The sequence below is a fragment of the Bos taurus genome, chromosome 6 (genome assembly GCF_002263795.3).
Source record: "Bos taurus isolate L1 Dominette 01449 registration number 42190680 breed Hereford chromosome 6, ARS-UCD2.0, whole genome shotgun sequence".
Classification (NCBI taxonomy): domain Eukaryota; kingdom Metazoa; phylum Chordata; class Mammalia; order Artiodactyla; family Bovidae; genus Bos; species Bos taurus.
Window position 1 is genome coordinate 114,818,399 of NC_037333.1, and position 8,238 is coordinate 114,826,636.

Sequence of the window (8,238 nt, forward strand, 5' to 3'; positions counted from 1 at the left end):
TGGCAGCAAAGGTCCCACATGCTACAGCTAAGATCCAGCGAAGCCGTATTAAAAAAAAAAGAACGGTGCCGCTATATAAATTAAAAAAAAAGAAAAGGCATCAGATTGCCCTTGGGCTTCTCATCCGTCACTCTGAGACACTAGAAGACGGTGGGCCAGTGTCTGCAGAGAGCTCAACGGCGAGGACTCCGCTCGGCACTCCCACCCGGGTTGTTGTTCAGTCGCTCAGTCGTGTCAGACTCTTTGCGACCCCATGAACTGCGGCACGTCAGGCCTCCCTGTCCTTCACCATCTCCCAGAGTGTGCTCAAAGTAATGTCCATTGAATCGGTGATGCCATCCAACCATCTCAGCCTCTGTCGTCCCCTTCTCCTCCTGCTGTAAACCTCTCCCAGCATCAGGATCTTTTCCAATGAGTCAATTCTTCACATCAGGTGGCCAAAGTATTAGAATTTCAGCTTCAGCATCAGTCCTTCCAATGAACACCCAGGACTGATCTCCTTTAGGATGGACTGGTTGGATCTCCTTGCAGTCCAGGGGACTCTCAAGAGTCTTCTCCAACACCACAGTTCAAAAGCATCAGTTCTTGGGCACTCAGCCTTCTTTATGGTCCAACTCTCACATCCATACATGACTACTGGAAAAACCAAAGCTTTGACTCTATGGACCTTTGTCAGCAAAGTGATGTCTGTGCTTTTTAATACTCTGTCTGGGTTTGCCATCGCTTTTCTTCCAAGGAGAAAGCTTCTTTAGTTCATGGCTGCAGTGATTTTGGAGCCCAAGAAAATAAAGTCTGTCACTGTTTCCATTTTTCACCCATCCATTTGCCATGAAGTGATGGGACCAGATGCCATGATCTTCATTTTTTGAATGTTGAGTTTTAAGCCAGCTTTTTCACTCTCCTCTTTCATTTTCACCAAGAGGCTCTTTGGTTTCTGTTCACTTTTTGCCCTTAGGATGGTATCTGCATGTCTGAGGTTGTTGATATTTCCCCCACAATGAATAATTGTACTCAGTCATGTCCCACTCTTTGTGCCATGATGCGACATGGATACTTGTAATCAATGATCATAATAATAGTGATGCCCACAGAAAGCTTTCCCTGTGCTGTGATGCTCAAACAGCCTTATGTGTACGAGCTTAATTCGTCACCTCTCACTGATGAGTATTAGAATCATCCCTGTTTTATAGGCCCAGAGAGGTTAAGTAACTTACCCACAGGCACGCAGCCAGGGCTTGGGATGAGCCTGTGCTATTTGCCCGTCTTACATTCTCTGCAGATAGAAGTCATGGGTCACAGAGGAGAGCTTCCCCGATCTGGAGAGGATCAAGGGAACACATCACCCACTTGAGACAGAGCCCCGACATAGTGGAGACTGAAAGCAGGGGTCCTCCTGCCGTGGTCACGTGAGGCCGAAGCCCGTGTCAGCGCCAGGGGGACCTGGGATTTCAGTGAGAAAAAGGAGACCTGAGAAAGTCATTGCAGGGCTAACTCGGTAGCTCCTGGCCGTGAGACCTGGTCCTGCCTCTCCTGCATGGGGTTGGGGCCCCAGCAGAGGCTCCAAAGGCAGCCGAACGGGCAGTTTGGGGCTACTGTTGGCGGGTCTTGGTTCTGTGTGCTAACGCAGAACCAGGAGTTCGATGTGGAGGCAGGAGAAAGAAGGGGACCCCTGGTGGGAAGAGGATGTGGGGTGGACAGCAGCAGAGAGAGGAAAAGGCAAAACAGCTCACAGGGAGGGAAAGGGCAGCGCAGAGGAAGCGAACGGCGAGACACGCAGACCCCAAACTGCGCCCGGGCTAAGCTCCCGCTAAAGGGCAGAGGCCACCAATCCCGGCTGTAAAAAGGCCGCATGTACTTTATTTTGCTTATTCTTTAAACTTTTTTTTTTTAATTGAAGTATGGTTGACTTAAAATGTTGTGTTAGTTTCAGATGTACAGAAGAGTGATTCAGTGTCATGCATATGTGTACATACATATATTCTTTTTCTATTACATTCTGTTAAAGAGGCATCTTTCAAGCGAGTGGTAAAGAATATTTGAGAATAAAGAGATGTTGAAAGGCTTCCAAGAAATGCAGATAAAAGGAGAGCAAGGGCATCATTTTTAGTCTAGGGCAGGTGGAACTGAAAATCAAAAACATTAAATGGGAAAGAGACATTTTGAAGGATTAAAAGAACAATTTACGAGTAAGATAAAGTAATCAAATCTGTATTCTACACTCATCAACTTAGCAGCTAACTGTATAAACCAAGGTATTTAAAAATACGACAACGTAATGAATTCCAATAGGAATTGCAGTGCACCATTTCAAAATCAGACCAAGCTAGCAGATGATGAAAAAAGGAACCAAGCTTTAGAGAAATGGAATCAAATATCAGCAAACTCAATGTAACAGATGTATACAAAACATTTCATGCTTAACGTAGAGATTATATTTTGTTTTCAAGAGCCACTGACCATTTATGAAAATTGATATGTACTTAGTCACAGAGTAAACCTTTAGAAACCTTTAGAAAAGTTAAGATTTTCTCTAGCCATATTCTAGAAAAATTATAAATAATCTATAAAATTTTGTCACCCCCCCCCCGCCCCCACAAATCCCAACCCTTTATTCCTTGGAAAGTAAGAAGCACACTCAAATTATGCTTTATCTTAGAGAATGGATTTAGCTGCACAGCAGAGAACCAACAGAAGAGCCATTTGAAAGTCTGGGCTGGGTGGTGGTCAGACAGCAGGACAGTCCACTCTGTCTCAGGCCCCACAGTCTTGATGCTCGGCCATCCAAGGGCTGCCCTCGTCCGCCTGGTCCCCAAAATTCCGCATCCCTTCCGCTCACATCCCATTGGCCAGAAGCCAGTCACGTGGTTGCCTAGCCTAGGGAATGCTGGGAGCTGTAGTTTTTATCCTGGGTGGGGATGTGTCCAGTAAAAACGGAGAGCTTTGTTACCATAGAAAGAAGAATTTTGGAAGACTATTAGACTCTGTACTACATCCTTAGAGGAAAATGGAAACGAAAACTGAAATTCATAACTCATCTAAGAGAGGGGACAAGGAAAGCATATCAATGGGACACAGAGCTGAGAAAAATGTAAGCTTTCAGTACATTGATCCTTGAATAGGAAAGACTAAAAATACAGGGATAAATTTATCACGTGAAGAATGTATAATCAAAAAAAAAAAAAAAAAAACAACCCAGAATATAAGAAGAAAATGATAGAGAAAAAAGATAAAGAAAAGAAATCAGAAGAGTAGAAGGTATACACAAATCTCAGAACGGATTCTTGTTTTTTTTTTTCAGAGCAGATTCTTTAAAAAGACCAATAAAAACACATAAATTTCTCACAAACCTGATTAAGAAATACAGAGTAAGAGAGACATGATTGAAAGTGAGAAAAAGACAATAACTAAAAAATTGGAAGAGATTAAATAAATAAATATATATATATATATATATTTTTTTTTACCAGAAGTTTCATGTAACTTGATGGCCATAAAACTGACCTGGAGAAAAAGAGGTGATGTCCTGGAAAACATATAAATTGAACATATAAAATAAAATAAGTATAAATTATAAAACTTAACCTAAGAAGACGTCGATAACTTGAACAGATCATGTACGAGAGCGCAGATGGAAACACGGGGACCAAGGGCTGGGGGGGTGGAGGTGGGGGTCTGCTAAGGAGCATGGTCTTCAGGACTGATGCGAATGTCCTGGAAGTAGACAGTGGTGATGCTTGTACGACTCTGGGAACGTAGTAAAGCCCACCGTACACTTTAAAATGGTGAATTTGATGGTATCTGAATTTTGCCTCTGTTCTTCACAAAGGGCAGAGAGAAGGCTTGTGGGATGGAGTGACAGCCAGTGGACAGTGCTCACTGGTGGGCGTGGAGCGCTGAGGGGATTCACGGTCTGTGGGAGGGGGTCTGGGGCACACCCATCCTTGGTTGTATGATGCCCGTCACATGTCCTCTGGTGCCTGCGGACCGTGAGCTCTGCATCCCAGGCCCCTGGGAGAGGCCAGCACATCCGTGATGCTCGTGGAACAAGGGATGAGTGAATGGGAAACAGGACGAAAGCCGGACGTGCCTGGGGAGTGGCGGGGGTGGGGCAGGGCTGGGGGTGCCCTGGGGCACTGGCCAGGCTTTCCCTGGGCCGCCTAGGTGGATGCCGGCGCTCGCCAGAGGACGGAGCAGGGTCATCCGAGGGGCCTCGTCTCCCCGGAGGAGGAGGAGACGTGGCCTGATTCCACGCCGAGCGACTCCGGAGCCCTCTGGGCCTGTCGGTTGCTGTCTTAGGGACTGGGAGGAGGAGGGGAAAAGGCAGGGCAAGGGATCGGGGCAGCGGGTGCTGAGGGCTCGTGGTCCCACCCAGGCTTGGAGGTGTGTGTGTGCTGGGGGGCAGCCTCAAGCCCAGGGAACGGCAGAGCCTCTATTTTCCTTGTGAAGCAGGAGAAGCTGTGGGGTCAGTGGGAGAGGGGCGCTGGGAAGGAGAGGGTGTGGGAGACTCGCCCTGGGAACAGGGGCAGGGGCTGAGCAAGGTTCAGGGCTGTGGGGGGGGCCCTTCACTGATGCCAGGGGTGTCCGACTTTGTGCAACCCCATAGATGGCAGCCCACCATGCTCCTCTGTTCCTGGGATTCTCCAGCAAGAATACTGGAGTGGGTTGCCAATTCCTTCTCCAATGCATGCTAAGTCGCTTCAGTCATGTCCAACTCTGTGTGACCCTATGGACAGCAGCCCACCAGGCTCCTCTGTCCAAGGGATTCTCCAGGCAAGAAGACTGGAGTGGGTTGCCATTTCTTCTCCACTCTAAATCCCAGACCCCTTTTTAACACTTCTAGTTTTGTCCGGGGTATAGCCTATTAACAGCGTGGTGGTAGCTTTGGCTGAGCAGTGGAGGGGCTCAGTCATGCGCACACGTGTATCCATTCTCCCCCAGACCACCCCCCCCCATCCAGGCTGCTACATGAACAGAGTCCTAGACCCTCAATTGGAAACGACCTTGGGGGTCTTCTAGAGACAACTCCACTCAAGCAGAACCTCCCATCCAGCATCTCCGACCGCCAGTCTTACAATGTCTGCTTTAACACCTTGAGGGGTGGGACAGTCACCCCCTTACAGGAAGGCCATTGCTGTCTTGATGTTTTCATGATGAAAAAGCACTTCCTCTAAGGGGACCCATTTCTTGGGTCACATCTTCCCATGAGGACACTTCCACCACCCAGCCGCTCCTGCAGGCTCACCACCCTCCCCTCTGCTAAACGTTTAGCTCCCTCCTTCCCAGGTGGGCAGTCCGCGGGGAGAGGGGAGAGCAATCTGGGGCCAGTCTCCACGCCCCACTCTGCATTAAACCATAAACCACTCTCAAATGGTTTTATGAGAGTCATTTTTTTCCCTTCCATTTTCGTATACAAATCTAATCTTTTGAGAACTTACTTTCTTCTAACTCACATATTATGGGCTTTCATCAATAATAATATACGATCAATTACTCAAATGTAATTGATTAGTCTGGAGAACCCTATTTTCCTCTCTCAGTTTGCGTCTGATTGGACATAAAGCACAGCAATTGCCGTGTGATTCCAGCCTTGCCCTTTGGCTGTGGACTATCTTTACCTTTTAGCTGAGATTAAATTTATCCACAATTTTCTAATGTGAGCTTAAGAAAAATCCAAAAGGGCACTTTATATCCCAACCCTGCAGATGACACCATCCCCGGGGGCGATAACAGCCCCTGAGCTGGATGAGTGGCTGAAATTGCCTTTGCAGCAAGCTCTGAGCTCCGTGGGACACACAGATAATATTTTTTGTCATCGGAAAGTTGAGTTTTATAAATCCAATAGCACCCAATTCAATAAAGAGAATCAAAGTCTGTCTCAGCCAGTCTGCATCTCTGCCAGCTGAGCCAGAACCATGACGTCTTACCAAGATGGCAGCTGTGTCGGGATGACCAGGCTCCGTCCAGCCCACGGGACGGTGCGGGCCATGAGCGCCACCAAGACCTGTGACCCCGCTCCGCCGCCTGGTTGGCGGTGATGAACCGAACCGCAGGCGTGAAGGATGGGAGGTTGGGAGTCTGAAGCTCAGTCTCCAAAGCTGGTGCTTACAACACGCTCTGGTTTCCCTCAGGTGGAGGATTCGGGGAGGAGGACGATGTAGACAAGGGCCAGGAGATGTCTGAGGCTGGCTATGTTTGCACCCAATCAGGACTCCTGAAGAATAGTCAATAGAAATGGGGCTGTGGTGGGGGCGGGCAGCCTGTGAAACCCTGACCGGGGGCAGAGTCTGCCTCCTTCCGGAGCTTCACCACCACCCTAGCCAGAGCAGCTTTCTCCTTCCCCGCTGATTACCTATCTGATAATGTGCATTCTGAGCGGGGCTGGGGGCAGAGGTGTCTTCCTGCCTGATTCTGTGCTGGGCATCTGCAGCAGAGGGAGGCCTCTTGTCAGCTGCCTCCAGCCCCAGAAGGAGGCTCCGTGAGAGGTTCCGAGGATGAGCATGCCTGGAGTGGGGTCTCCAGGGACACGGCTGAGGCCACGGTGCAGTGTTGGAGTGGAGCGGCCCGCAGGGCTCCCAGCTTCCCACTGACGGAGAGACTCCGAGACCAGTGGAAGAGGCTGCTGAGTCTCGCGTCTGCAGCCTTCCAGTTGGACTCTGATGCCAGAGTCGGGCCAGCTCCATGGCCTCCCTGACGAGCACCCCGGGCCAAGTGACTCAAGGGACTCTCCACCTCCGCCTACTCATCCAGAAAATAGGATGATGATAACACTGACCTTATGGGCTGTTCCGGGACGAAATGGAGAAAAGCATGGACAGCCCCACCCCTCACCCCAACCCCTATGGCCTCATGGCCTCTGCATGCACAAGTGTCAGGCGCACGTCTTTTTCACTAGGACCTGGGCAGAGCTGGCCACCAGGCAGCCTGAGCCCTCATCAGCTGGAGTCCCAGCGCGGGGGTGAGGGCGTGGGTTGAGCTCCCGCCCAGGCCTGGGGCCCCCTGAGCCGGCGATGTCGGGAGGCCTCAGACCTGGTCCTTTCCATCCCTCAGGCTGTGTGTGGGGGGAAACAGGCCTGGGCTCCAGTCGCAGTGTCCAGCTGAGCTCCAGTTGGCCCAGTGTCCAACGCATCTTCTGGTGTCGACCTCTGCTGTCAGCAGCCCCCACGCGTCAGGCTCCCAGCTGAGTGCTGCAGGCAGCTACCGGGCCCCGAGGGGCCCCTGCCTTGTGCAGCGGTGGCAGCGAGGACTGCAGGGCACTGGAGGCGCCCGAGGGCTCGGAGTCAGCTGTGCAGGTCTCCCTGTGGCCCCGGGTGCCCTGCCTGGCTGTGCCCCTGGTCACACGGCCCTCCTGGAGAGCCCAGCGGAGGTGATGCCTGAGAGGCCCCAGTGTTCACCTGGCCTCCCTCCATGGAGGGTCCACGGGGGCAGGGTGCTGGCTCTCGTGGGTGGTGGGAGTGTGCGCCAACGGAAGTTAGCGGACATCTGAGCCCAGGTACTTATCTGGAAAAAGGGTCCTTGCAGGTGTAGTCAGGTTAAGGTGGGGTCGTGCAGGACTGGCTGGGCCCTAGTCCAGTGACTGGTGTCCTTCTAAGAAGAGAGACACAGACGCACGGGGAGAGGCCACGTGATGAAAGAGGCAGAGAGGGAGGGAGGCAGCCATGAACCGAGGGACCCTGGGGGCCCAGAGCTGGAGGAGCCTCGGAGGACCTCTCCCGACAGCCTCTGAGGTGGTCCAGCCTGCCTTCGCCCAGGTCTCAGGCTCCTGGCTTCCAGCCTGAGGGAGAGGAGCTTCTGTCGGCTTTGTTCATTGTTCAGTCACTCAGTCGTGTCTGACCCTTTGAGACCCCATGGATCTCAGCATGTCAGGCCTCCCTGTCCGTCACCATCTCTCGGAGCTTGCTCAAACTCATGTCCAACGAGCCGGTGATACCATCCAGCCGTCTCATCTTCTGTCATCCCCTTCTCCTCCTGCCTTCAGTCTTGCCCAGCATCAGGGTCTTTTCCAATGAACTGGCTCTTCGCATCAAGTGGCCAAAGTACTGGAGCTTCAGCGTCAGCACCAGTCCTTCCAATGAACATTCAGGGTTGATCTCCTTTAGGATGGACTGGTTTGACCTCTTTGCTGTCCAGTTTGCGGTGCTCTGTTAGGGCCACCCCAGGAAATGATGCAGACACTTTCTGAGGCATGGCTGGTCCTCTGTCGGCATCTGCGAGTGGGGCCACCTGACCATCCGAGGGAAG